At 32.3% G+C, this 24,065-nt stretch overlaps 1 protein-coding gene across 1 annotated transcript in view; it reads right to left on the bottom strand.

Annotated features, from left to right (window-relative positions):
* ATRNL1 (attractin like 1) overlaps positions 1-24,065 on the bottom strand; it is a 563,691-nt gene that overhangs the window by 451,125 nt on the left and 88,501 nt on the right. The window lies entirely within an intron of this gene.

Here is a 24,065-nt window from a genome sequence, read left to right as displayed (position 1 = left end):
TAAAATTTAAAAATGTATTACAAAGGATAAAAAGACCTCTCTGATTTTATATATGTTATATAAAGGGTCTAGTTTGCATATAGAACTTTCCCCAGAATTGTGGGAAAAAAATGTTTATTTTTTTAACAACTTATAAATTACCTCCAAACTTCAATATTTTTAAAAAACATTTGAGACAGCATCTTATAATGCTTTGAGAAAACAGAATATCAAAAAAAATGTTAGTAATCATAATTTATATTATAAATTTTGTATTCATAAAGATAGGAAACAAGCTGTATTAAAACTAGAGGACCAAAACATCATCACTTTTGAATACTAAAATAAGTAAAAAGTTAAATATAGCAAATTTACTCTGAACTGTATTTGGTTAAAACTTTATAGCTCATATGGACCCCATAATAAACTTTGTATTTAGGTATAACATGCATAAAAAATGTACATATCAGAAATCTAAAACTCAATGAATTTTCACAAGATGAACAAAACTAAGCAGCACCCAGGTTAAAAAAAAAAAAAAATTACCACTATTCTGATTCTAACACCAGAGATCCATTTTGCTGTTTTTGTACTTGACATAAGTGAAATCATACAGATTGTACTCATTTGTGTGTAGATGCTTTTGCTCTGTTGTTTTTGATATACACCCATATTTTGTGTATAATCAAAAATTACATTTTTGAGAAACATTAAAATTAATACAGATGTTCTTTTAATTAAAGTATAACTCTGAGAAGAAGTACTATAAATATGTGCTCACAATTATAATTAATCTGAAAGAATGGATATACAGTAAAGGTACATGAAAATATGAATCAATACTTTATAACTACTCTAAATAAATCCCTTAATATATACGTATATATATGCAGGGAATATATTCAAAGAATATAAACATAATATGTATAGTATAGTTAGTATGGTATATGTAGTATCTCCAAAACCATGGATTATAATACCAATTAATGCCTAAAGAATATGAGGCTGACTTCTAGAATGGTAATATGAGGAGTTCCACAGACCCTCCTACCAGGGAAAGAACTATAGTAGGTAGAAATTATTAAGAAAAAATCATTAAAGCTCAGAAAGTTTTACTAACAGCAACAGCAAATAAAGAGTTACTTACTCAAGAATACCTACTAAATTTTGGTAAGAACTGCCATAATCCATGGTATCAGGTCCATTACATACTCCCCTCTTTCCCCTGTTTTCTCCCCTGCTACACACAACCAGTTTGCCATGACACAAGTTCTACCTCAAGTGGGTAAAGCCAAGAACACAAGGTTCCTGCATCTCTCAGATCCCAGTCCAGGCAAATGATATCTCACTAGGCGTGGTAGGCTGCCAGCACTGCTCATTCTGCCCAGCTCTGGATTACAGAAGCTCTGTCCTTGGAAAGAGTATGAGAGGTATGGGTAGCATTCATATACCCAGCCCCCACTCACAGAGTGGTAGCTATATTCTAAGCCCAGCAGGAGAAGAACACTGGACCCAATAATCTTTACCCCTCCTCACTCATAAGGCAGAGTGTTCTGTGCCAGAAGAGGCAAGCTAAGAATACCAGAGGCTACCATATCCATGTAATGTCCTGCATATAAAGCAGTGATGTCACTCCAAGAGGAACATGCCACTAAGCCCACCCATTGATAACTTCAAAGCAGTGACACAGAAATTTTCCCCAGGAGGAGAGGAGGAAGGCTAATAAAAAAGAGAGCTAAAAAAAAAAAAAAAAACAAAAAAAACAAAAACAAAACAAACAAACTATTTGGAACAGAGAATGGAAAAGTTCAAGCCTAAGGAAACTCTCAAAAACAATGGAGATTTGGCTCATAAACAATTAAGAGATAGTTATTAGCTCCAAGAAAACAATAAGCTAAACCACAAACCAGCTAGGAGTTTACCAGAGAGACTAAGGAAAAGGAAAGCTAGTAAAAGCTCTCTTGGGGTTAGGACAAACCTTCAAAGATTACCTATAAAAAGGGGCCCAAATTTAATTCATTGAAGCAATTTATGTCCCAGAGCATTGTTGAAAGCAATAGAGCAATCAGTCAGCAATTAGTGGAAGCTGTCAGCAATTAGTGGACAGATAGTTTATAAGAGCTCAGAGAAAAAGTAGGAGCCCTGCTAAAACTACTGTCATCCCAGGTTAAATGCCTTCATCCCAGGCTTCAATCTCTGAAGAGCAGTATTATATGATGCCCATGGAGGAGGAAACAGATTTCACTAAAACAGTCCCGCCAAGTCTCTAAACAAACAAATAAAAATAACAAGAAGCCCTGGAAAGAGAAAAGGAATCAGTATCCAGTGTTGCTACAATGTTATCTAAAATGTCTAGTTTTCAGGAAAAGTTATGAGATGCAATAGGAAAGTGTGACCCATACACAGGAAAAAAATCAGGCAATAAAAAAATACCTTTGAGAGGGCCCAAATGTCAGATGTAGCAAAAAAGACATCAAAGCAGCTATTATAAACAGGTTCAAAGATCTAAAGAAATGTTTCAAGATGCAAAGGAAAATATGACAATGTCTTATAAAATATCAACAGAGATAGAAATTATTTTTAAAAAGACAAATGAAAAATCTGGACTTGAAAAGTATAATTGAAATTAGAAATTTTATTACAGATGGTCATCAGCAGATTTGAGCAGGCAGAAGAAAGAATCAGTGAACCTAAAGATAGATCAATACAGATTATGCAATCTAAAGAAGAGAAAGAAAAATGAATGAAGAAATGTGGAACACCATTAAGTGCATCATCATACATGTATTGGGAATACCAATACAGAAGAGAGAAATAGTTTGAAAAAATTTTTCAAAACAATGATGGCTCACAACTTTCCAAACTTCATGAACAATGTTAGTCTACGCATCCAAGAATCTCAATGAACTCCAAGCAGGGAAAAAAAAAAAACAACAGAAAACTCCACACTCACACACATAATACTAAAAAATTTGAAAGCCAAAAATAAAGAAAATCTTGAGAGCAGCAAAAGAAAAATGGCTATTTGCACACAAGGGAACAGTAGTAAGATTAACAGCTGACTTTTCATCAGAAACAATAAAGACTCTAAAGCAGTAGGATGACAGATTCAAAGGGATGAATGAAAAAGAAGTCAACCAAGAATTATATACACATGAAATTATTTTTTTAAAATTAAGTTAAAATAAAGACATTTCCAGTTCAACAAAAGTAATAAATTTGTTGGTTAGCATATCTTCCTTACAAGACACTAAAGGAAGTATTCAGTCTCAAATCAGTTATTCAAATTGAGAGTGCTAGCAAAGGCAACCATGTAAGTATGAAACAAAGTATAAATGCATATTTCTTCTCTTGTCCATTCCATGAGTAGAGAGGTATATAAGCTAAGACAAATTAAATATAATGAGGAATCAGGTGATATTTACTCCAAGTATGCTAGGCTGGTTCAACATTCACTGGTCAATTGATATAATTCATCATGTCAATAGGCTAAGGAAGAAAATCACACGACCACAACAACAGATGTAGAAAAAGCATTTGACAAAATCTAACAGCAATTCATGATAAAAACTTTTCTTAAACTAGGAATACAGGGGAACTTCCTCAGCTTGATAAACATCTACAAAAACATAATACTTAATGGTGAGAAAGAAGACACTTTCCTTCTAAGAACAGGAATAAAACAAGGATGTACCCTCTCACCACTTCTATTCAACATCATACTGGAAGTTCTAGCTGCTACAATAAGATAAGAAAAGGAAATAAAAGATATACAGATTAGGAAAGAATAAATAAAATTTTCTTTTTTACAAATAATATGATTTTATATGTGGAAAAACCCAAAGAATAACAAAAAAACCTCCTAGAATTAATAAGCTAGTATAGCAGGGTTGCAGGATGTAAGAGTAATATGTAAAAGTCAATTGACTTCTTATATACCAGCAATGAATACATAGAATTCTAAATTAGGAACATAATACCATTTACATTAGCAACACACAAAAAAAGAAATCTTAGGTATAAATCTAACAAAATATTCATAAGATTTGCATGAGGTAATCTACAAAATTCTGATGAAAGAAATCAAAGCTATAAATAAATGGAGAGATAATACACATACATGGATAGGAAAATTAATACTACCAAGAAGTCAGTTCTTCCCAGCTTGATGTATAGATTCAATGTATCACAATCAAAATTTCAGCAAGATATTTTGTGAATATCAGCAAACTGATTCTAAAATGTTTAGGGAAAGGTGAAAGACCTAGAATAGTCAACACAATATTGAAGAATAAAATCAGAGGACTGACATTACCCAACTTCAAGATTTATTATAAAGCTACAGTAATTAAGACAGTTGCCAGTACTTGCAAAAGGATAGGCAAATAAACCAATGAAACAAAATAGAGAGCCCAGAAACAGACCCTCACAAATATAGCCAACTTGGACAAAGGAGCAAAAACAATTCAACAATAAAAGGATACTCTATTCAACAAACATTATTGGAACAACTAGGCATCACATGCAAAAAAAGAAGAAGAATCTAGACCCAGACCTTATACCTTTTACAAAAATTAACTTGGAATGGATCATAGACAAATGTAAGCTACAAAACTAGAATACAACATAGGAGAAAATCTAGGTGAAACTTGGGTTTGATGACTTTTTAGACACAGCACCAAAAGCGCAAACCATAAAAGAAAAAAATTGATAAGTTGGACTTTATTAAAATCAAAAACTTCTGCTCTGTGAAAGACACTGTTCACAAAATAAAACAACTAGACACAAACTGGGAGAAAATATTTTCAACACACAGCTTATAAAAAGACTGGTATCCAAAATATAAAAAAGAACCCTTAAAACTCAACAAGAAAATAACCCAATTAACAAATGGGCAAAAGATCTGAACAGACACCTTTCCAAAGAAGACGTACAGATGTCAAATAGGCATGTTAAAAGATGTTCCACATTATATGTCTTCGGAGAAATACAAATTAAAATAATAATGAGATACCACTACACATCTATCAATCACAATGGCTAAAATCCAAAATGCTGACACCACCAAGAGATAGCAAGGATACAGATAAAGAAGAACTCTCATTCACAGCTGCTGAGAAGGGAAACTAGTATAGACACTTTGGAAGACAATTTGGACACAAAACTAGACATCACTTTATCGTAACAACCCAGGAATTGTGCTCCCTGGTATTTACCCAAATGAGTTGAAAACACACCCACACAAAAACCTGCACATGGACATTTATAGCAGTTTTGTTAATAACTGTCAAAGTTTGGAAACAACCAAGATGTTCTTAAGTAGGTGAATGGATAAACAAAATGTGGCTTCTATACAGTGGAATATATTAATAATTCAGCAATAAAAACCATGGGCTATTAAGCTATGAAAAGACAGGGAGGAACATTAAATGCATACTGCTAAGTAAAAGAAGCCAAAAAGAAAAAGCTACAGACCGTATGATTCCAACTTTATGGCATTCTAGAAAAGGCAAAACTAGGGAGACAGTAAAAATATCAATGATTGCCCAGGGGATTGGGGGAGGAGGGGAGAGATGAATAAGTGGACCACAGGTAATTTTTAGGGCAAAAAATATTCTTTATGATATGGTAATGTTAGATATATGTCATTACACATTTGTGAAAACCCATATAATTTACAATACAAAAATGAACCCTAATGAAACTACGGACTTTAGTTAATAATAACAATGTATCAATATTGACTCATCAATTGTAACAAATGTACTACATTCATGCAAGGTATTTATAATAGAGGAAGTCAGGGTGGGGGAGGTGAGAGTGTATTTGGAAACTCTCTGTACTTTATTCTCATTTTTCCATAAACCTAAAACTGCTCTAAAAAGTAGTCTATTGTTATTCATACTAAAATAACAAAACAAAAAAGATGGTGATTAAAATTGCAGTGGGCTTTTCCAGATATGGCACCTTTACTGAAATAATCTCTTCCCCTAGTACCTGGTATGCATATTTTTAAAAATATATGAAGTATAAAATGGAATACAGGTTTCTCACTGTCAGAAGGGATTTATAAATATGGAGGAGAGGAGGGCTAAAATGAACCCTGTAATGCTGTACTGCATCATTATGCAGTTCAGACAGACAGCTTTTAGGCACAGACAGATACATAGAGATAGAGATATATATACCCAGATCTATACATATAGATATAGATAGGTGTGCATTTGTATATTTTCTGGCTCTATCTGAGGAGAGGGCCTGGAACCAAGCACATCAAAAAAGCAATAAACATTCCTAGTGTCTAATCTTGGTTTTTAAACACCATTCTCCACTAAAAGAAACCTGGGTTCTGTGGGGAAATTACTTATTGCAGCACTGGGGCAGAGAAAGTACAAGATGTGAATGGAATTTTCAGGCAGAAGGTGAAGGAGTGCACAGAGAATGAAGGGGTCAGAATACAGGAGCCTGACTGAAAGGAGCTCACACTTGCCAAATCTGCAATAGTATGAGCACCAAAATAAAGAAGAATAACATTTGGTTATAAAACATTACATAAAATAAAAATACATGAATTTACAGTGATACAACCTATATAAGTGCATATATAGGTTGAGGAGACTTAGAAGGAATAATGAAATTAGAATGTCAACATTTGGTAACCATCATAGAAATAATTGCTTCTAGTGAGAATCATCAATGGATGCTAAAACTATTGGGTAAAAGTTTTATGAGAAATGTAACATTTGCATAATCTAAAAATATTTCCCCACAAAGTATTTATTAATTTTAAAAAATGATTTACAGATTCAATGCAATCTTCATTAAAATACCAATGCAATTTTTCACAGATGTAGAAAAAATAATTCTACGCTTTGTATGGAACCAGAAAAAATGGCATCTTTACTGTGGAGAAACATGTAATTCACTACTTCAACCTAGATATAAAAGTTAACCTCTATTTTAATGTTCATAGCAGTCTCGTTCTTAATAGTCAAAAGTGAAAACAGGCCCGGCGCGGTGGCTCACGCCTGTAATCCTAGCACTCTGGGAGGCCGAGGTGGGTGGATTGTTTGAGCTCAGGAGTTCGAGACCAGCCTGAGCAAGAGCGAGACCCCATCTCTACTAAAAAAATAGAAAGAAATTATATGGACAGCTAAAAATATATATATAGAAAAAATTAGCCGGGCATGGTGGCACATGCCTGTAGTCCCAGCTACTCGGGAGGCTGAGACAGGAGGATCCCTTGAGCTCAGGAGTTTGAGGTTGCTGTGAGCTAGGCTGATGCCACGGCACTCACTCTAGCCTGGGCAACAAAGTGAGACTCTGTCTCAAAAAAAAAAAAAAGAAAAGTGAAAACAATCCAAATGTCCATCAACTGACGAATGGATAAAGAAAATGTGGTATATTGAAATAATAGAATATTATTTAGCCATAACAAAAATGATTAAGTACTATTATATGCCATAACATGGATGAACTTTGAAAATATTGTAAGTGAAAGCAGCCACACACAAAAGACCATTATCATAAAATTCCATGTATATGAAATATTCAGATGAGACAAATTCCACAGAAAGGCAGAAAGTAAATTAGCAGTTGGCAGGAGATGGAGGGAGATTAAGGAGGTATGAATTTTCTTTTGGGGGTGACGGAAATATTCTGGCATTAGTGGCAATAGTTACACAACATTATGAATATACTAAAATCCAGTGGATTGTAATTTTTTGAAAAGGTTAAAATTGAGAATTATATGTTATATGACTTTTTAGCTCAATAAAAAAAGTTTTTTCAAAAAAAATTTAACTTCATCAGTCATAGGAGAAAGACATAAGATTTTAGTATTCCTACCAAAAATGCAAAACTTGAATCTAATCATGAGGAAACATCAGACAAATAAACCCAAACTGAGTATATTCTTCAAATGAAAGATTTAGATTGTTCCAAATTAAAGAAGACTAAAATCATATGACAACCAAATGTGTGCATTATTCTGGATATGATCCTTGATCAGACAAAGATACCCAAACATGGCAAGCAAAAAAAAAACTCTTATAGACATTAGCCTAAGCAAAGAATTTATGAGGAAGACCCCAAAGGCAATCAAAGCAACAACAAAAGTAAATAAATGGGACCTGATCAAATTAAAAAGTTTCTGCACAGCCGAGGAGACTACCATGAGAGCAGATAGACAACCTACAGAATGAGAGAAAATATTCGCATGTTACACATCTGATAAAGGGCTGACAACTAGAATCTACATAGAACTTAGGAAAATCAGCAAGAAAAAATCAAACAACCCTATCAATAAGTGTGCAAAGGACATGAACAGAAACTTTTCAAAAGAAGATAGACTAATGGCTAACGAATATATGAAAAAATGTTCAACATATCTAATCATCAGGGAAATGCAAATCAAAACCACAATGAGATATCACTTATTCCCAGTGACAATGGCCTTTATCAGAAAGTCCCAAAACAATAAATGTTGGTGTGGATGCCAAGAGATAGGATCACTCATACACTGCTGGTGGGACTGCAAACTAGTACAACCTCTGTGGAAAGCAATATGAAGATACCTCAAAGAGATACAAGTAGAACTACCTTTGGTCCAGCAATCCCATTACTGGGGCATCTACCCAAAAGAACAAAAAATATTCTATAAAAAAGACATCTGCATTCAAATGTTTATAGTAGCACAATTCACAATTGCAAAGATGTGGAAACAACCCAAATGCCCATCAATAAGTAAGTAGATTACTAAAATGTGGTATATGTATACCATGGAGTTCTACTCAGCCACAAAAAACAATGGTGATATAGCACCTCTTGTATTATCCTGGATAGAGCTGGAACCCATTCTACCAAGTGAAGTATCCCAAGAATGGAAAAATAAGCACTACATGTACTCACCATCAAATTGATATTAACTGATCAACACTTAAGTACATATATAGTAATAACATTCATTGGGTGTCGGGAAGATGGGAGGGGGCAGGAGGGGATGGGTATATACACACATAATGGGTGCAGAGCGCACCGTCTGGGGGATGGACATGCTTGAAGTTCTGATTGGGTGGGGCAAGGGCAATATATGTAACCTAAAGATCTGTACGCCCATAATATGTTGACATTAAAAAAAATTAAATTAAAAAAAAAAAGAAAAAAAAAATCTGAGGACAGTATAAGAAGGGAAAATCACAGGCCAATCTCACATGTGCATATAGATGCAAAATTTATTAAGATCAAATCCAGCAAATTTAAAAGGCTATATTTTTATAAAATATATTAGTACAATTGTAAAAATTAAATAAGGTCTGTAGATTAGATTATTATATTCTACCCATGTTATTTTCTAAATTTGATACTTGTAGTTTTGTAAGAGAATGTCCTTGTTTTTTATTAAATATATTTTAAAATATTTAGGCTTAAGAGGGCATTCTGTCAGTAACTCACTCTTAGTCCAGGAAAAAAAATAGATGAGTAGGTAGATATATATACAGATAGATGGATGACAGAGATAAATAAAGTGTTTAAAAATTAATTTAAAAGGAACATAACTACAGATGCTACAGATATTAAAACATTCTAAGAGAAGTTTTTGAACATCTATATAGCAATTTAACCAAAGAGATCAATTTCACGGATAAATTCCTTAAAATATATCTTATCAAAATTGTCTCAACAACAAATAGAACATCTGAATATTCTTATAACCATCATATTGAATCCAGTAGTCAAAATTCTACATATAAAGAAAAGGTCAGACCTAGTTGACTTAAAGGCTATTATTATAAAATAGGAAAAATAATTTAAATCTTATACATATGTTCCAGAATAAAAAAAGAATTACTCCCCAACTCATTTTATGATTCTAATATAACCTTAATACCAAAGAGCTGACATCAATAATTTTAAAAAAACCATGTGTAAATCTCACATATTAACATAAATGTAAAAATCCTTATCAAAATATTAGCAAATCAAAAAATTAGTAATACATTAAGACTAAGTTTGATTTAACTGAAGTTGGGCTAAGAACAACCCAAATTAATATAATTTTCCACAATAAATTGTTTAGAAGAAAAATCAAATAATCATTCTCCAAACAACCTTTGATAAAATCCAACATTGATTCATACTATAAACCCTTAGTAAACCAGAAAAAAAAAGGGAACTTTCTTTATAATGATATCTACAAAACTCACAGTGAACATGATTCTCACTGAAGAAACACTGAAAGCAATTTTTTAAAGCTCAGGAATAAAGATGCCTATTATTACCACTTCTATTCAGCATTGAACTAAAAATTGTAGCTGAAATGAAAAGATAAGAAAAATATAAAGCTGTAAGACTCAGAAAGGAAGAAACAAAACTGTCATTATTTGCACATAATCTTATCAGCTATTATGAAAAAAAAAAACTAAAAAACACCTACACATAAATTACTAAAATACAACAAACTGTTGGGCATAAAAGTAATATAAAATCAATTTCCTTTCTGTCTATCAAGTCATAAGGAGAAAAAGCAATCAAAAGATACTGTACTGGTTGAATGAATAGTGTCTTCCCAAAATTCATGTCTACCCAGGACTTCAAAATGTGATCTTAGTTGGAAATGGGGTCTTTGCAAATGATATTAGTTAAGTTAAAATGAGGTCACATTTTAATTAAGTTAAAATGAAGTCATATCGATCTAACACTAGATTAGTATAGGCCCTAAATCCAATGACTGGTGTCTTTATCAGAAGGCCATATGAAAATATATACACACAGGAAGAAAGCCATGTGAAGTCACAGGCTGAGATTAGAATGATGCAGCTACAATCAAAGAACTGCATTGCCCCCCTGGAGCTATCAGATGCTGGAAACGGCAAGGAGGGATTCTTCCCTAGAGCCTTTGGAGAGAGCATGGCCCTACTCACACCCTGATTTCAGACTTAAGCCTCCTACTGTGAAAGGATACATTTTCGTTGTTTTAAGCTACCAACTATGTGGTAATTTGTTATGGCAGCCTTAGGAAACTAATACAGATTTCATTTAGAAAAGTATACAAAATACCAATCACCTAGGAATAATTCTAACAAAAAATTTCAGACCACTAAAGGAATGGACTTTTCAATAAATGGTTCTAGAAGCACTGGTTGTCCACATTAAAAAAAAAAAAATAGGATTCTTATCAAGTTGGATTAAAGATTAAATGTGAAAGGCAAAACTATAAAACATTTTCAGGGCAATATAGAAAACACTGAGATGGAAAAGTATTATTTAAGCAAGACACAAAGCTAAATCCATAAAAGAAAAGATTGACCACTTATACTGTATTAAAATTAAGAAGTTCTGTTCATCAAGCATCATACAAAGGAGCAGAAAGACAATTCACAAATTGGGAAAGAAAATGTTTGCAAAATATAAAACTAATAAAAGATGAACTTCAAAAAGAAGTGTACACAAACAACTAAATATGACAAAATGCACGAAATACCTGAGCAAAATTTCAAAGAGGAGGCCAATAAACGTGAAAATATGTTCTATCTCATTTGTAATCAAGAAAATGCAAATTAAAACCAAAATGGGACGTCATTTCATACTTTTCATATTGGCAAAAATTTTTAAAAAATGAAATAACACCAAATATTGGAGAGATTGTACAGAAATGGGAACTCTCATTTACCAGTGGTAGAGGTGTAAGTTAGTAAAATGACATTGGCATATAGCTGAGTAAGATTGAGTATGATACTCCCTGTGACCAAGCATTTATACTACTAAATAAATAGCTTAGACAAATTTGTATATGAAACAATAGAAGACAAAATAAGAGCATTTGTGTTATAATTGCTCATAACAACAAAACTTGGCAACAATTCAAATATCCCTCCACAATAGAATAGAAAATATAAAAAAAACTACGAGTGCACATTAAGGGTTTCTCACGAGGAACAATAATTTGGATAACTATCCTACCACATTTCCCTAACCCATTCACTCTTCTTCCCTCCTAAATGATGATTTCATACTTCATCTTCTCTTTCCAAACCTCAAACCTCCAATGTCCCCATTCTCACTCTCAACTGATGACTTTACTTCCTATTTCGTTGAGAAAATAAAAAGAATCAGAATTTTCATAAGCTCGCTCCACTTCTACCCATTTACCCTCATTTGTATTCATATTTAATCTGCCTTTATCTCCATTCCTGTGAATAAAATGTTCATGCTCCTTCTAGAAAGGCCTTCTTCACTGTTCACTAGATCCCATTGCTACTTGTTTTTCTCTGGCAAATTCTTCCCTTTCTTTCTTGCATCATTTTTTACATATTCTTGATCTTTCCTGTTAGCCTACAAACATAACTATTTCTCCAAACTTAAAAAAAAGAAAACCTCTCTTGTGCTACACCCCTTACCACTTGTTACCCTGTTTCTGTTTCTATCTTTTCCTTATAATTCCTCAGAAAAGTTGTCAGTACTTTCCTCTAACTCCTCTTCTCTCATCTTTATTTGAACCCATGCCAATCAGAATTTCACTCCACCAATTTACTGAAACTTCTCTTGTCGAGGTCGGCAAAAAACACAAGATTTCCAGAGCCCATGATCATTACTTAATTCTCATATTACTTTGCCTATTAGCAGCTTTTGACAATTTCTCTCTCCTTTGAAATATGCTCTTAGCTTCCAGAACACCACACTCTCCTGGTTTTCCTCCTAACTGATTAACTGTTTATTCTCAGTCTCCTTTTCTAATTGTTTCTCCTCATCTCTCTAACCAGAAAATTAGAGTGTTCAGATCCTGAAACTCCTATACCCAACTTCTTATTTAATATATCCACTAGGATGTGTAATACACATCTCAAATTAAATGTGTCTAAAACCAAGCTTCTAATCTTCCCCACACCAAATCTACTTCTCCCACAAAATTCATTACCCCAACAAATGCTTTCAGGCCTTCAGGCCAAAACCCTGCTTTATCCTTCACCGTTCTCTCTCTCTCTCATTCACTCCATATCCAATCCCTTAGTTTATCCAATCCTTGTTGGTTCAACCTTGAAAATACAATCTAACCAATCGTCACCACCTCCACATTGCCTCCTTGGTCCTGGATACCATCATCTCTTTATTAAATTATTAAAACAGCCTCCTAAATTGTCTTCCTGCTTTTGCTCTTGCATCATAATCACAACACAGCAGCCAAAGCGCTCCTGTAAAAGTCTAAGTCAGAGCATGTCATACCTCTGCTCAAAATCCTCAGTGGCTACCCATACCAAAGTAAAAGCCTTCTAATGATCTCTAAGACCCTACATAATAGGGTTCCCTACTACTCCTATAAGGTCATTTCCTACCACTTCCCTCACGCTACTCCAAGACACTCAGCTATCCTGGCCCCTTTACTGTTCCAAATGAAAAGGCTATTCCCATACCAAGGCTTTTACACAAGCTGTCCCTCTTCCTAGAACACTTGTCTCCCAGATATTTGCACAGCTCACTGCCTTAACTCCTTCAAGTTTTACTCAAATTTTTTCTCACTGAGGTCTTCTCTGGCCACTCTTTTTAAACGCAACAACCTGAAACTCCCTACTCTCTTTCCATGCTTTATTTTTCCTCCATAGAACTTATTATCATTTAAAATACATTTTACTTATTTCCATTTTTATTGTTTGCCTCTCCCCATTAAAATATATCTGAAAAACATAAAGTTGACTTTTAAAAAGATCCCTAAAGAAAGCATATAATGTTAAACAATACATGTAAAATTCAAAAACAGAAAAACTAAATGATTTGCTTGCAAATATATATATGGAAGGTAACAAACCTACAATGAAAAACAAGGAAATAATTAGCACAATATTAAGAAAAATGGTTACCTGTCTGGGGGATAATAAAGGGAGTCACCATCAGGGAGGGCCATATGAAGACTTCTAAGGTATTATAATGGCCTCTTCTTAGCTCAGGTGGGCAAGGTGTTCATTTTATTATGGTTCTGAAACTATATATGTATGCTTTCATATAGTCTTTTGTCCATATATAATATTTCCCAATTTACAAAAGAGAAATAAAAAAAAGTGCTATGCATTTTTAAATCACCTTAAAAAGTAAAACTATAGAGATAAGTACTTATTTAAATTGACAACATGGAATTTTAACCAGACATTCCAAAATTCCAAATCCTGTAACATATCGTGGTGTTTATAAAGACAATAGTCTTTTAAGCCTATATAAACATTTTATATTCATTTTAATAAATCTCTCTCTGTTATACTACTTCTTTACTATATGCATGTGTGCTTGTGTGTATATGTGTGTACTTTAGCATTCCCCACATAAATATGTACAATAAAAATTTTAAATTATTGATTTCCCTTACTGAGAATTACTTAAGATTATTCCAAACCCAGGACTTGATAAAGAGTCAACAAAATTTTCACTGAAAAGATTTCAGACACTCATTATGCAGAGAAATAAGTAAGGATAAATAGCATGTCCATCAGTACTTACTGAAATGTGACTTAACTATTAACATATGTATAAAATTGTCCTGTATCATTTTCCAAAACCTCTGACAACAATTTTTTTAGAGAAATCGCAAAAACCCAATAATTTAATAAAATAGTTTTGACTACTTTATTGTAAAAATAACTCACATTATATCAAATTGAAGCTACAAGAAACCATTTCACATAATCAACCAAGTGTAGCCTCATTATGAAAATATTTTTAAATATATGTGATTTCAAAGACTTTTTTAAAGTACAAAATTAACATAGTACCACAAAAGCATTATTATTAGATTGACTACTTATCTTTTTAATATCTTTAGTAATGTAATTGAAATCTTTTTTCTTTCACTTGAAAAAATGGTAAAAAATACCAAGTTGATAATTACAGCTGTAAGTCGTAAATTATAATGTTTAATATATTCCTAATGTCTTAAAACTTACTGTCCTTTTTCACAGGCTAAAGGAACACAATAATAGAGGAACTCAACAATATACCAAGAACATCTGAGGCCTCAATGTCCACAGAGAAACCTTGACATAGAAGAACAATGAAGGTTCCTATCGTAAATTGCACAAACATATATGCAAAGAATATTATGAGATGCCTCGTTTAACAAGGCTAAGAAATCAAGATCACAATGGCTTTCGTACCCAAAATAATTATAGGAAAGTTAAAGTCCCTTAGCAAAGAATAATATCAATCAATAAAACATACTAATATAAAAGGAATCACTTCTGAGAAATGGAAACTCCTATAAATTAAGGATATTTTCTCTTACTCATTAAATGAAAAGAAACCAGACCCAACATTCCTGAAGTAGTGGGATAGCAGCAATGACTTTGGATGTATCCTAAACTGTTATGTCTCAATCCTTTTATAACAATGACAATAAAAATGTATTTTGCAAATTATACATTAAAAATTGACCTTCTTTTAGTATGTCAAATTATCATCATATGCTAGCATATATTAAACCTGAGAAGTCAAATCAAACACAGATTTCAATTTTTAAGTAAATTTTTTGTGAAGTGTAACACATACACCAGAAGTACAAAAATCTTAAGTGTATAGTTCAATGAATTATCACAAAGTGAACACATAACCATGCCCAAAGCATTCCTGTTACCCATCCAAATAACTACCCAATTATTCTTAGCCAAAGCAATATCCATCATAACTTCTAAGACCATAGATTAGTTTTTTCTGGTGCTGACCTTTATATAAGTAAAATCATACACTATGTTTTCCTTTATATCTAGCTTATTTTGTCAACGTTATTTTGGTGAGATTTAAACTTACAGATTCATGAAGAGATAGCATTCCACTGTATGAATGTACAATTAATTTATCCATTGGAACTGTTAATGGACATTTCATTTGTTTCCAATTATTGACTATTACAAATAACACTGCCATGAATATTCTTCTATATAAATGTAATGCACACATATATGCATTTGTTGGCTATATAACTAGAAGTAGAATTACTAGTTCCTAGGATACATACATTACCTTTGTATGTGTGTGTGTATTCAAATTTAGCAAATACTGTCAAAAGGTTTTACAGAGTGCCTCTACCAGTTTACATACACTTGGTCTTGAAGTCTTTTAAACTTTAGCAATTTGAGTGAATGTGTAGTGGTATCTCACAAATGTGATTTTAATTTAAATTGCTTTGGTAACCAATAAGGTTGAGCGCCTTCTACTGTGTAGTTTGGCAATTTTAATATCTTTTTTTGTGAAGTACCTATGCAAGTCTCTTGTCCATTTTTGTACTGAGTTTCTGACATTTTCTTATTGATTGGCAGTACTCTATACTTTCATGAGGAGAGTACATAGTTGGTTTTATGCATTGCAAAGATCTCCCACACTGTAGCTTGCCTTTCACCTTCTTACTGACATTTGTAGACATGTAAATATAGTTTAGTCTATCATTTTCCCTTTATTAAAATTAATACTACTAAAATATTATTTAAGAAATCCTTCTTTACTCATGGATATGAAGATACTGCCTCTGTTATCTTCTAGATTAGAATACTTACTATTTTATCTTCCACATTTAGATCTACCACTGATTTGAAACTGATTTTTGTGGATGATGTGAGGGAGGACTCAATATTCACTTTTTCCAATTGTACATCCAAGTGGCCCAAAATAATTTATTGAAAAAACTGCTCTTAGGGCCAACTTTGTCATAGATACAGATTAGGTGTCCATAAACATGTAGGTCTGTCTGTGGAATTCCCATTTGCTGCAGTAGTCTATTTCCCTATCTTTGCAACAACACTTAATTATTGTAGCTTCATAAGTCATGAGATCTGGTACAGAAATCCTTCAGCTTTGTTCTTCTAAAATTTGTTTTAGCTATGATTGGCCTTTGCATTTTCATATACATTTTAGAATCAGCATGTTAATTTCCAAATGCAAAATACCTGCCACAATTTTGCTGGGGATTATATGAAGTCTATAGATCAATTGGGTAGAATCAGCATTACTATAATATTCAGTTTTTCCAAACAATTATCACAATATAGTCTGATATTCATTTAGGTCTTCTTTAATTTCTCACATTTTATAGTTTTCTGTGTGAAGATCCTACACATATGTTATCAGATTTATTCATTAGGTTATTGATCTTCTGATGGTAATATATATTGCTCTTAAATTATCATTTTTCAATTATTCCTGGTACACAGAATTACATTTGATTGATTTTTTTACACTCAACTTACATGCAGCAACATACTATCCACATACCTATATTATATTTTATGTTAATTGCCTTATTGCACTGGATGGAAACTCCAACACAATGTTGAATAATAGTGGGCACTCTTCTCTCATTCCCAACCTTAGAGAGAAAGCATTTCACCATAATGTTTATAGTAAAGGTTTTCTGTTTATTTGTACCTTTTACCACATAAGTAATTTGCTTCTATTCCTAGTTCACCAGAGTTTTTTCATAAATATGGGTTAAATTTTATCTAAACTTTTTTCTGCATCTTTTAAGAAAATTACAGGTCATTACTTCTCAAGTATCTTCATGTTTTAATTACCCAGATTTATAATTTTTTAACCTTATATTCTTAAAATGAACCCAAATGATCTGTTATTCTTTTAATAAATTGCTAGAATCACCTGATATTTTTCATCAACGTTCATGAAAGATAACACTATAATTTTCCTTACCTGTAATATCATTTTCATGTTTTTATATAAAGGTTATACTGGTCTCATAAATCTCAAGGTAATTATTTCTGTTTTCTGAAAGTTTGTGAAAGATTAGTGTTATTTCTTCCTTAAATACTTATTTCTTAAACATATGGGAAAATTCACCAGTGAAGTGATCTGGGATTGGGGAGCTTATTTTGTTTTGTTTTTATTTGTTCATTTGTTTTAAGCCAAGAGGGTTTCAATTACAAATTATTTCTTTGATATAAGATTATTCCAATTTTCTCTCATGTATCAATTCTGGTAAGTTTTATTTTTCTAGAAATTTGTTATGGTTTATTTAATTTTTCAAATTTATTGTCATATAGTTGCTTATCATATGCTTATTAACTTTTAATGTCCATACAATCTATAGTGATATTCCTTTTCATTCGAGATATGGGTTAAGTATAATCTTTGTCTTTTAGTCTGGGTGATGATTTATCTATTTTATTACACTTTAGTTTTTTAACATGTTATTGCTGCTTTTATTTTTTTTTTTCAGGATAATATGGGGGTACAAACATTTTGGTTACCTGCTATGACTTTGCCTCACCCAAGCCAGGATTGGAGGCATGCCCTTTCCCCATTCAATGTTCACCACGTCCATTAGTTGTTGAGTTTACCCACCCCCATACCCCCAACCTCCAATGAATATTACTACCGTGTGAACACCTTAGTGTTGATCAGTTAGTGCCAATTTGATGGCAAGTACATGTGGTGCTTGTTTTTCCATTCTTTCGATACCTCACTTCGAAGGATGGGCTCAAGATCTATCCAGGAAAATATTAAGAGGTGCTAGATCACCATTGTTTTTCGTAATTGAGTAGTATTCCATTGTATACATATACCATATTTTATTAATCCACAGCAAAAGACATGAACAGAAACTTTTCAAAAGAAGACAGAATAATGGCCAGCAAACATATAAAAAATGCTCAACATCTCTAATCATTAGGGAAATGCAAATCAAAACCACAGTGAGACATCACCTAACCCCAGTAAGAATGGTCTTTATTTTATTACAATTTATAAACAACCAACTTTATTGATTTTGGGTGTCTTTTTGGATCATCTCTATCATATGTTTGTCTCTATTTCATTAATTTGTGCTCTTATCTAATATTTCTTTCCTTTATCATATCTTTATTTCTTTATCTTTTCTTGGGATTTTTTTTTTAGGGTTGTTGAGAAGGTTTAATGAGTTAACACAAAAGAGTATATACATACATGTGCCAAATAAACAATTGTTACTATTGTTACATTTTAACTTTACCAACAACAAAATGTTGATACTACAGTTTCAAAAGAACAACCACATTTTAAACTTTCACACTGTCTGGAAAAGCTCTCAGTAAGCATAAGAAAATGAACATAAAGGATTCAATACAGTCCCTGAGACATAATAAGAACTCATAATAATGATGGAATCTCGATAGGAAGAATAGGAAAGGATCTTAAGAAATCATCTGATTCTGCTTCTAGAATGCTGCCTTCTTATTGTCTGCATACATAGTACCTTCTTTTTTATTTTATTTTATTTTTTTTTTTTGAGACAGAGTCTCACTCTGTTGCCCGGGGCTAGAGTGAGTGCCGTGGCGTCAGCCTAGCTCACAGCAACCTCAAACTCCTGGGCTCAAGCAATCTTCCTGCCTCAGCCTTCCGAGTAGCTGGGACTACAGGCTTGCGCCACCATGCCTGGCTAATATTTTCTATATATTTTAGTTGTTTTGGCTAATTTCTTTCTATTTTTAGTAGAGACGGGGTCTCGCTCTTGTTCAGGCTGGTCTTGAACTCCTGAGCTCAAACAATCCACCCGCCTCGGCTTCCCAGAGTGCTAGGATTACAGGCGTGAGCTACCGTGCCCAGCCTTTTTCTTGGGATTAATCTGCTGTGCTTTATCTAACTTCTTGAGAAGATGCTTAGACTACTGATTTTCAGGCTTTCTTTCCTAATGAATGCACTTAAAGCTATAAATGTCCTTCTTAGCTGCATCATACACATTTTGATGTGTCATCATTCAGTAGAAAATATTTTCTAATTTTCAGTATAATTTCTTTGACCAATTATTTTTAAAGAGTTTATTAATTCCTATATTAAGGTTGTTTTGACTACTTTTGTTAATCACCAAAAAGTTACTTTTGTATTCATTTCATTGTGGTCAATTAATTTGTATGATTTCAGTCAAATATTTGGTGAGACTTGCATTAAAGCCCAGCATATGGTAAATTCTTCCAAGCAAAAGTTCCTTTATGCTTGGAAATGATGTATATGCTTCAATTATAAGGTACTATGTTCTCAGATATCAAAGAAGACAAAATTGTTACTTGTGTTGTGCAAATCTTTTACATCCTTACTGGGTCTTTTGGTCTCCTGGTATCAGGTACCAAGAGAAATGGGTTAAAAATATCCGACTATGATCTGTCCTCTTTTAATCTTCAATTTTTTCTTTCTTTGTTTTAACATTGTGTTATAAGGTATATATAAGTTCAGAACAATTATATCTTCCCAGGTAGATGCCTGACTTAAATTCTTATCTGTCTGGTATTAGTATATAACTATACCAATCTTCTTTTGTTTAGTGATTGCCTGATATATCTTCCTTCCATCATTGTACTTTCAAATTTTCTAAATATTTACTGTACACTTTTCTAAGCAGCAAATAGTTAAGTCTTATTTTTATATACAATCCAAAAACCTGGGGCTTTTAATTGCAATATTTAATCTCTCACATTTAGTATAAGTGAAATATTTATTTCCTTACATTAAGTGTAATTATTGATATATTTGGAGTGAAATACATCAACCTACTATTTCTTTTCTATTAGTCACATCATTCTTTGTTCCTTTTCTACTCACTTCTTATCTTCTTCCAGATCCATTAAGTACCATTTACTATTTTATTTACTATGCTTATTTTTCTATTAGTTTCTTAAACATCCAGTGCTTTACTATTATTTTAATTGTTACCTAATGATTACAACATAAATCCTTTATTATTAATGTGTAATATTAATACATTTTTTAATTAATTCCCACATGATACAAGGACTTTAGTACTTTTTAACACCCATTTATCACTCTTCTTGACTCATGTGCCATTATTGCTACGCATTTAAATTTTGTGTATGCTCAATCCTCTACTATTATCATAGTTCTTATAATAATCATTTAGATTTATCCCTTTAATTTCTCTACATTCCATAGAGGATCTGGGATCATTTTTCCTCTACTTCAAAAGCATTTATTTTAATTGTATTTCCTCAATTGAAAGGCTGCTGTTGTTAAATTTAGTTCTTGTTTTTCTGAAAATATCCTCATTTTTCTTACATTTTTAAGGCTATTTCACTGGGTGGAGAATTTTAGCCTGATTATTATTGCCTTTAAGCTCCCTGAAAACATTTATGTTTTCTGGATTATACTTTTTCAACTAAGAAATTAGTTGTCAGTTTTAGTGCTGCTCCTTTTAAGGGAATATGTCTTTTTTTCTGTAGCTACTTTAAATTTTTTCTCTTCATGCTTTAGTTTTCATAAGTTTTACTATCATATCTCCAAGTGTGAGTTTATGTGTACTTATGCCCCAGAGTGCTCATGGAAATTCTTCTATCTGTGCCTTGATGTTTTTGGTAACTTTTTAAAATTTATCACTCATTACCATTTCAAATAGTGCTCTAGATTATTCTGTCGCTCCTCTCCTTCTAGGACTCCAATTAATTACATGTGTGTTAGACAATTTCCACATCTCCCTTGTACCTCTTTCTCTCTTTTATTTTTCATCCTTTTGTCTTTCATTTCTTCAGTCTGGATATTTCCTTCTAACATCTCTTCCATTTCACTGATTCCCTCTATAGCTATGTCTAATCTGCTGTTAAACCCACCTAAAGAATTATTAATTCATTTAACATATTTTTCAGTTTTAGAATTTCTATTTGGTTCTTTAGTAAGAGTTTGCGGTTCCCTGCTAATATTCTTTACCTTAAATTTTGATTCTGTGAACATACAATCATAATTATTTTAAATTTTGTGTCTAAAAAATTTCATTATTTTATATGTGTATTTCTAATGGTTGTTTTTCATATTTTATCTTTTTCTAAACATTATTCTTTAGCTCATGACAGATATTGCAATATGATATATAGAAGAAATAATCTGAGGCTGTGTAATGATAGTTACTTTTACTTTTGCTATCTAGCTAGGCTATGGGCAGATCATCATAATCTAATAAAAGATTATGATGGTTCAAAGGTGGGCTAATCCTCATTAGTAGAGTTTAGAACTTCAGGAACCAGACTCAACCCTTAAGAATGTACCAAGGTTCCTCTTCCTTGGCACACCTGGAAATTCAATTTTGTTCCTCCATAGTGACTGACAAAAGTACTGGTCAGTTTCTCAGGCAGTTTTCAGGATTTCTAGCTGTTTCAAGGGTTTCAGGATTTCAAACTGCATGAAATACCAGTCTCACATACCTTGACATTATACCTCTCCTAAATCTTCATAAATCCTCACTGTCTTGATAGTTCTCACATGATTTAAGTAGATAAAATTCCTAATTTTTCTCAGTGAAAGATAGTCCAAAATAATTCATTTCACCATTGAAAAAGAATAATTCCTCCAAACAAATATTTCCTAGTATTTCAACAAAGTGGCCTATCTATGTAATCACATGTTCTAAAAAATGAAACCAGTTCTGAAATGGTTAAAAAAAAATCAGTCTATACAATAGACGCATAATAGTGACATTTTTAAATCGTATAAAATTTGACAAATAAACACGTATAATCTATACAGAATAGCAAACCTGACAAATAATGTAACAAAAATGATCAAAACTTTAAGAATGCTACAAACTTTAAGGATACTGAAAAAAAATCAATGTAGTGCTGCTCACTCATAAGTTAGTGTTTTTTAAAAAATTCAAGATCGATTAAAATATTAAATCATCATATGTATCTACAACATATTTGTAATGAGGTGCTCAAAATAATTTATAAATTATTTAATTAAATTTTCATATGATGTAAATACCCAATGTCAGTTGTTTACATATTAAAATTGCCAAGGTGGGTAATTATATTCTTCTATGCAAACTTTCACTATACAAAGTTTTCAGGTAGAAAAACGTGTAATATCTGAGAAAATTTCATTCAAGTGGTGAGCAAGAACTAAATCTCTTATTTTGACTCTATTCAAATAATACCCAGTTCTGTTTTCTTATCCATCCACTCCTGTTAAGATTCTTCCTCCATGTGCTATACCCATTATCATTTCTGTGAATTATGCTGCTTCCTTCATACAGAAGTTATCTTTCCATTTGTATGATATACTTATAATATATGAAAAATATGTGAAGCAGACTGATAGTACCTTAATCACTATACCACAATTCCTCTTGCTAACATAACAAAATGTCAAAAAGAAAAATTTAGAAATATTAAAGAGGAAATAAGAACTAGTTTATAAGTTATACAAAAAATTGTTCATCTATTTTAGTATTTAGTATTTATAAAAATACAAATAATTAAACTGCATTTTATTAGATTTTTAAAATGAGAATGAACAAAATCACCAAAAGAATAAAAGTCTTATAATTTCATCTTTTTTATCAAAGAAAATAGAAATTAGCATATATAATTGAAAATGAAATGGGTAGAGGAAATCATGATTTCGTAGAAAAATGTGTCTTTCCTTTAAACACAAAAAGTAACTTCATGCTAGAAGTTTAAAAGAACGTATAGTGTCTTAAAACAAACAAAAAAAAAAGTTATTTTCCAGATTTTACAAAGAGAAATGAGTACAACAAAAATTCTATTTCAAAACTTATATTACCCATAAAATCTTGGAGAGAGTTGGAACCCATTCTATTAAGTGAAGTATCTCAAGAATGGAAAAATAAGCACCACATGTACTCACCAGCAAATTGGTTTCCCTGATCATCACCTAAGTACACATTTGGGAATAACAGCAATTGGGTTTCGGACTGAGGTGGCGGGTGAGGGGAGGGGATGGGTGTATACCTACATGATGAGTGTGTTGTGTACTGTCTGGGGAATGGACACACTTGAATGTTCTGTCTCGGAGGGATGGGGTGGGGGGGAGGGGATGGGTTTATAACTACATGATGAGTGTGATGCGCACCGTCTGGGGAATGGACACGCTTGAAGCTCTGACTCGGGGGGATGGGCGGGACATGGGCAATACATATAACCTGAACTTTTGTACCCCCATAATAGCTGAAATTTAAAAAAAAAAGAAAAAGAAAATATGCTAAATAAAATCTCTTTAAAGAAAAAAATCAATAAATTAAAAATTAATATTTCAAATATGAAGAGAATATAGATAGATATGAATAAGTAATTCACTTAACAGGAAACACAGTGGCAAATGAACAC

This window comes from Eulemur rufifrons, chromosome 28 (genome assembly GCF_041146395.1).
Source record: "Eulemur rufifrons isolate Redbay chromosome 28, OSU_ERuf_1, whole genome shotgun sequence".
Taxonomy (NCBI): Eukaryota; Metazoa; Chordata; class Mammalia; order Primates; family Lemuridae; genus Eulemur; species Eulemur rufifrons.
The sequence above is the reverse complement of the archived record's forward strand: the minus strand, read 5'-3'. Positions and strand labels throughout refer to the sequence as shown.